This window comes from Canis lupus, chromosome 16, assembly GCF_048164855.1.
Source record: "Canis lupus baileyi chromosome 16, mCanLup2.hap1, whole genome shotgun sequence".
NCBI classification, from domain to species: Eukaryota; Metazoa; Chordata; class Mammalia; order Carnivora; family Canidae; genus Canis; species Canis lupus.
Window position 1 is genome coordinate 54,513,285 of NC_132853.1, and position 7,283 is coordinate 54,520,567.

The following is a 7,283-nucleotide window of genomic DNA, read 5'->3' on the forward strand; positions in this document are numbered from 1 at the left end:
TCCATCTGCAGGGCCCAGGCTATGGGCCATAGAAGAGTCGGGACAGGTTTCACTAATGCCATCCCCAGTGCCCCACACCGGAGCTAAGTAGATGCTAAATTAAGGTTTGTTGAAATGAGACAGGTTTCTGAGCTAGAAGGCTCTGGTCAGAGCTTCCTCCCCAGGGCACGACCTTTCCCTCCTTCTCCCCTCCGTCAGACACTATTCCAGAGGCTCAGGTCCCTGTCCTGAGGCTCACCAAACAGGAAGGAAAGGAAGAGCCAGAAGCAGGGACAGGAAGCGGCCTGGGCTCAGGCCTGGATGTGGGCTGTCAGGGGCAGCAGAGGTCCCGGGCCTGGGAACAGGTGGCGTGCCTGGGTGGAGCTTCCGGAGAGTGGGTGGCCAGGACAGGTTCAGTGACACAGTATCAGGTGCCTGGTCCCGTCACCCTGCCAGAAGCTCCCAGGACGAGCCGAGGGGCTGCTGCACGCCAGGCAGCTGACAACTTGGCTGTCGCTCTGATCAGGCTTGGATCCACCTTGAACGTGTGTGTTTGGAAGGAAGACATATCTCTGTGCCAGTAAGTAAGTTGGATCTGAGATTTTCTGTAATCCAGCAGAGGTGGGAACCAGACCCCCCCACTGCTGCCGACAGTGATGCTAATGAGAGTGTCGACACGTATGTGACAGGCCAACACCAGGAGGGAGGACTGGAGAACAGCTTCCAGAGTGTCGGGGAGGGGAGGTGCCCGCGATGGGGTCCCTATGAGAGGACAGACCCTGTGGAGCGCTGGCACCGTCCCTGGAGCCAGGTGAGCGTTTCTCAACGTGGTGTGTGTGTTTAGTGTCACCTGGGGGCAGAGCTGGCTCCGTGGGCCTGTGACAGGAGCAGTCACAGCCCAGAAAGACCCCACTCTCTGGAGGTTTTAATGCTCTGCTGTTGCCATCGGGAGATTCTTCATGATTTTCGCACAAGGGGCCCCTGTGTTTTCACCTTGGGCCAGGCCCTGCAAGTGATGGAGCTGGTCCTCCCTGGGGGGCTGAGCCCCTGCCCCAGCTTTTCTGACTCAGAGGGTCTGGGCGGGGTCAGGGTATTTACATTCCTGACAAGCCCCCAGGAGCAAATTTTGAGACTCTGCTGAGCCCCAGGGGGTGCTGGAAGAGCTCCACGGGATCGCAGAGAGGAAAGGCCATTCAGACAAGCTCCGTGGCCTGGTCAAGCAGCCACGGAGTCACAGGTTGACAGGGTGCATCAGGGGCAGCTCAGCACCGACTCTTATTCCTCAGGGGGCCAGAAAGCCGAAGGCGAGTGCTGGCCTTCAGCAGAGGGGGAGAATTAAGGAGGAGCATGTGAAAGTGGCGTATTTGACCACAAGGAGCAGGTGTTGGGACCAGTAGGCAGACTGGGATAAAAAGGAGTCTCAAGTGGGCTCAGTTTTAAGTCAGCTCAAGGGAAACTGAGTCACATGAAGCAACGTACCTGTACCTGCCAATGGGCTCAGGAGAAGAGTCGCTTGACAAGAGCCCCTTCCCCTCCAGGAAAAGAAGGCTGTGCAGCTGTCGAAGTTGTTGGCGTCTGTTGGATGCTCCGAGCCAGGAGACTAGAAAGTGAAATGTTTGAGCTCCGAAGACAAGGGATGGTGGCATCCTGGCGTTGTCGCACACACCTGAGGATAGGCCAAGGTGACTTCTGCCCAGAGGAGGTCCTGAAGCTAATCTCCCAGGACATTCTCCACCACCGAACGCTTTGTCGCTGACCTGCATGGGAGCCTGGAGTCCCACCATGGAGGCACTGCTTCTTCCACCTAAAATAAAGGGTTTTAGCCCGAGATTATACACTCCCCAGTAGTCTGTGACAGTGCTGTAGATGGTTCATGGGCTCCGTTGAAATTGTCGGTGAAATTTAGCGTGTGTTATAGGTACATTTTCTTTTCCTGGGGAGCGGGTCTGGAGCTTTCATCAGATTCTCAAAGGATTTTGAGACACCCCCCCCAAAAGGATTTATTTAAAGAATTTGTCTGAAAGGGGGATTATCCAATAAATGCTACGGGGATAATTGGCTACCTTTTGGGAAAGAGAAAATAAACCTGGATCCCCTACCTAACTGCTTCCACCAAAACACATTCCAAATGGAGCAAGGTTTTCAATGTTAAAGAGGAAAAATGATGTAATGAAAGTTAATGGATAGAATTCGAGTCAATATATTTAAACCGTGGCGGTGGAAGGCAGGTTTTGGAGCGGGGCACAAAAATCCAGGAATGGTCTAGGAGAAGATTAGTTAATCTAGGAAAAAAAAAGAAGAAGAAGATTGCTTAATCTAGGACAGAAAAACTGAAACTTTAATGTGGGGAAGATGAGGGCAAGGGACAAAATGAGATCAAAACGCAAAGGGCAGACTGAGAAACAATAACTAGAACCGAATTCCAAAGACAAGAAGCCAATTTATTCATGTACGCAGAGCTCAGACCACCCATCAGGGGGAAAAAAATGAATAATCAAGCCTAGAGAAGTGATAGGACATGGGTAAGCAGTATTATAGGACAATAAACCAATGAACAAAAAGATGCTCAGTGATTCACTAAAACAATTAAGGAAATGCAAGTGGATATTGAAAGGGAGGTTGCCATCTTTTTACTTTGAAGGGAGAAATTCACATGGAATGACATCTATCTTGTGGATTTTTTTTAAAAGATTTTATTTATTCATGAGAAACAGAGAGAGAGAGAGAGAGACAGAGAGAGACAGAGACACAGGAAGAGAGAGGGGGAGAGAAGCAGGCTCCATGCAGGGAGCCTGACATGGGACTCGATCCTGGGTCTCCAGGGTCATGCCCTGGGCCGAAGGTGGCGCTAAACCGCTGAGCCACCCAGGGATCCCCTCTTGCGGATTTATATTTTATTTAGTCCTCTGTATCTTGATATTTAGATCACATCTGGTTCTCAGGTATCATAAATAATGCTGTCAAGAACAATTTTGTAGCAAATCCGTGATTATTTACTTAAGATGAATTCCTGGAAGGATCATCAACATTTAGCATCCTGTAGCTGATCTAATCGTTTTCCAAAGCGATTAGAGCAGGCAGGCTGGAGCCAAGGCCACCGTGCAGGGCTCAGAGCCCTTCTGGGAACGGCAGCCCCGGATTAGGACATTGGGGGAAAAAATGGCATATAACGTCCCCTGAGCATCAGTGACATGCCACGTAGTGAGCTGGGCCCTTCTGCATTGATCAGACGTCTTGTTTCACCCCCCTCAGCAGCAACAGAGAGCAGGCAAGCCTCGTTTTCCTGTTGTACGGATGAGGAAACTGAAGATCAGAAAAGGGTTTAGTGACTTTTAGGAGGTGGCACATGAGACAAGAGCTGGAGTTCTGGGTTCAGGTCTCTCTGGCCTGAAAGTCTGTGTTGTTGCCCATAAAGGGCAGCCGCAGGTGGTTTGGCTGGAGGCCAGAGGGACACAGGAGAGGGGACGGGGTAGGGAAGGGGGCATCACCAGGAAGGGACACGAGGCGGGGGCGGGGGCATCGCCAGGAAGGTTGGAGGACCTCAAAGACAATTGTATCCCTATTTGCAGTTTTCCAGAAGGGGGGTCCCGCCCCCGGGTGTCCTGACGTGTAGCTCCCCAGAGAAACTTCTCGGGCAAGGAATGGATGAACGGAGAGTAAACAGCAAAGGGCAGAGGGAAGTGACCCTGTTTCCCTCCAGCCCTGAGTCGGCAGGTGCATGTCAATGGGCCCCCACGCACACTCCAACCTTTCAATCACGGGCCTGTGCACACAAGCTTGCGTACTTCTCAGCCAGAGGAAAGAGGCTTCTGTGTTCTTTACCATCCCAGGGAATTCCAGACCCTCCCCCATCTAATTGCTCTTCTTACTCCTTCTGTGGGTCTTTCCCCAGGGAAGCCAGTTCCTCTCCCCTTCACACTTGATCAGACCAGCGCCCTTCCCAGATCACAGGATTAAGCCCCGCCGTAGTCTTGGAGAACAAAGAGCAGGTCTGATGTTACCTTTTAGGTAAACCCTAAACCTCCAACACAGTCGGAAGGAGTTTGGAGGCTCAGGGCTAATGTTCTAAGAGGCCTCGCTCCCCCCGGCCGTGACTGTGTCTTCAGGTCTGCAGTAGCCCAAGCGGATAAACCACGACTCTGGAAACAGCCAGAGTTAGCACAGGGGACGCCTCATTTCGTCCTGCCTGCGACGAACAGTAGTAGTAAGTCACTTTCCTGGCCCCGCCATCACTCTACAGTGATCGTTGGTTAATGTTATTCCAGAAGCATCTGGTTATTCCTTTTTTTTTTTTTTAATATTTTTTATTTATTTATTTATGATAGTCACAGAGAGAGAGAGAGAGAGAGAGAGAGAGAGAGGCAGAGACACAGGCAGAGGGAGAAGCAGTCTCCATGCACCGGGAGCCCGACGTGGGATTCGATCCTGGGTCTCCAGGATCGCGCCCTGGGCCAAAGGCAGGCGCCAAACCGCTGCGCCACCCAGGGATCCCGCATCTGGTTATTCCTAAAGACGTGGCACACAATGAGGGCTAGCGTCGAAAGTGACAGGCTCATTTTAAATAAAATTTAAAAAAAAAAAAAAAGAAAGAAAGCGACAAACGACAGAAAATGTCCGTATTCTTTGATCCGGCGTGATGTCACTCCTACGAATCCATCTTAAGGAAATAATCTGATTTGCACCAAGATCTACCTACAATATGTTCTTCACGGCATCGTTATGCTATCAGAGTACTGGAAGCAAACCAAAGTCCAATAAAGGGGACTGACCAAGAAAATTAACGTGGCTATTAAAAATCAGGCCGTGGGGAGGACAGTGATGGGGCCGCATGGTCACACTATAACCGCTCCGTGGGCTGGCAGGGAAGCAAGCTGGAAAGCACTATGCACAATATTAGATATTTTAATAAAAGAAAACAACTGGGGGAGGGGGAGAGAACAGTCTGGAAAACCTACGTACGCCAAATGTTACGAGTTTTCCTCCAGGTGATGGATTTATGGGCAGTTTTTCTTTTCCTCGTGCCCTTGGGTTCTCCACGTTGACTGCGTCGAGCACCCACGTGATAAGAAAAACCATTTTTTTCAAAGGAGACGGTTGTCTGATGGAACCTTTGGTGGGTGCCGGGAGGTGTGCGAGAGCACAGCACCTGCCCGCTCGGGGACCAGGGCGCAGGTGGCTGTGCGGGCTGCTGGGCCACAGGAGAGGGGCGTCTGGCTCACGGATTCATCTCCCGTGAGCACTCCTGCCTCCTTGATCCACTGGGGACAATCAGGGTCTGGAGCACCCCGCCTGTTAGGCGCAGTGTTTGATGAAAGATCGAGTTCCTCGGATTAGTGCTGGGTTGAAAAATGACCCATACGTCCCCAGAGACAGAGCAGAGCTGGAGCAGAGCTTGGTATTTATAACCCAGTCTCCCAGCCTGGGCCTGGACACCACACAGTTCTGACAGATGATTCTCATGAGGAACTTTCAGTTTCCATTTGATTATGGGCCCATAAACACAGATTGCAATTGAGCGGAGTTAGGGCTCCGCCGGCATTGGACCTGCCAGGGCTCGGAAGCCTCTCCGATGGCTCTGGCGTGCCTGTCGCCCGCTGGAGCTCCAGGCTGCTCGTGGCTCTGGGCGGCTGCCCGCAGTCACGCTTGTGCTCCAACGCGGCTGTTGCAAGCACCTGGGTGCCCCTGTCTCACGGGTCACCTGGGTGGGGATGCGTCTGCCCCCGCCCCCACCCCGGAGCATCCAGCCCTACCCGGCTTTGAGCGGGCCCAGATGGTCCTAGGAGGCTTTGGCCGACTTCGGTCTGATGTCTACATCCTGCCTTTTCTCTCCTTCACTCATTCACTCACTTGCTCATTCATTCAGGCGTCATCTGGCAACACCAAGCAGCCGCCATGTGTCAGGCACGTGGATCCAGAGATAGCAGGCAGGTGTCAGGATATAGGGTCTGGAGTCCCACAGCTGCCCTAGGAACCCCACTCCGAGACCACCTTCCAGACATTCACTGAGAGAAGCTCCCGGGGGGCCCCTGGGGGGGGCTCAGCCGTTGAGTGTCTGCCTTTGGCTCAGGGCGTGATCCTGTGTCTCCCTCTGCCTATGTCTCTGCCTCTCTCTCTCTCTCTCTCTCTCTCTCTCTCTGTCTCTCATGAATAAATAAATAAAATCTTTGAAAAGAAAAAACACAGAGAGAGAAGCTCTAGAGCTGAGAAACACTGAGGAAGGAGAAGCCAACCTGGGCTACGAGGAAGCGACGCTGGCTGCTCAGTCCCACAGACGTGTCCCCAGCCCCTTCTCCACACTAGATCCCATGGAGGTAGATTAAAAACAGTGTTTTTACCCGCATGTTTCCTACCATTCTCCAGCTTCATAGGCAAAGATTGCTACTTCCCCCTCCAGCGACGGGGAAAAGATTAGGAATTGCTTCTGGGCCCTGGAGCAGGGGGATAAGATGAACCCATAGCAGTGACCAGCTATGGGGTCTTGGGTCTTTGGCTGGGATCAATTCAACCAGTAGGTCGGGGCCCTGTGCCTGGCACTGTTCAACACACTGGGAAGTGTAAGAGGCCAAATGAGATCCAGTCCGAGGACTCAGTCCGCTGGGAAGAAAGAGAGAGACAGAGATCGTAGCCAGAGAAACACACACCTGTGTATGTGTTTCGTGCAGAGAAAGTTCCAGGGGTGGGCAGCCCCGGTGGCTCAGTGGTTTGGTGCCGCCTTTGGCCCAGGGCGTGATCCTGGAGACCTGGGATTGGGTCCCACGTCAGGCTCCCTGCACGGAGCCTGCTTCTCTCTCTCTCTCTCTCTCTCTCTCTCACTCTGTGTGTCTCTAATAAATAAATAAAATCTTTAAAAAAATAGAAAGTTCCAGGGGTCACTTCAAGCAGAGAAGGGGGTGCTGCGCGGGGATGGGGCGTGGGCGTGTGTTTTTTATACGGGCAGAGGCGATGACAGCTGGGACCGTGGTGACAACAGAGGCAGTGACCAGACTCTAGCTGCGTCCTGACAGTGGAGCGTTCCAAAGACGGGTGAGGGAGGGAGGCGCAGACGAGGATTCTCGGGGTTGGTGAGTGGAGAGAGCTGGGGGCGAGCATGTAGGGAACCGTCACTTCCAACCCACGCCTCTGTCCCAGAGCTCCCCACAGGGCAGCCCCACATCACGGTCCCTTCCCCAGCGCTAGGCTGGGTCACGCTGTTTTGTCAACCCGTGCACGCGTCCGTCTTCTCTGATGTACATTTGCACCGAGCTCTGTGATGCAAGCGCAGCGCCGACCAAGAAGATGCCTGGGCCCCCCCTGCCAGTGCGAAC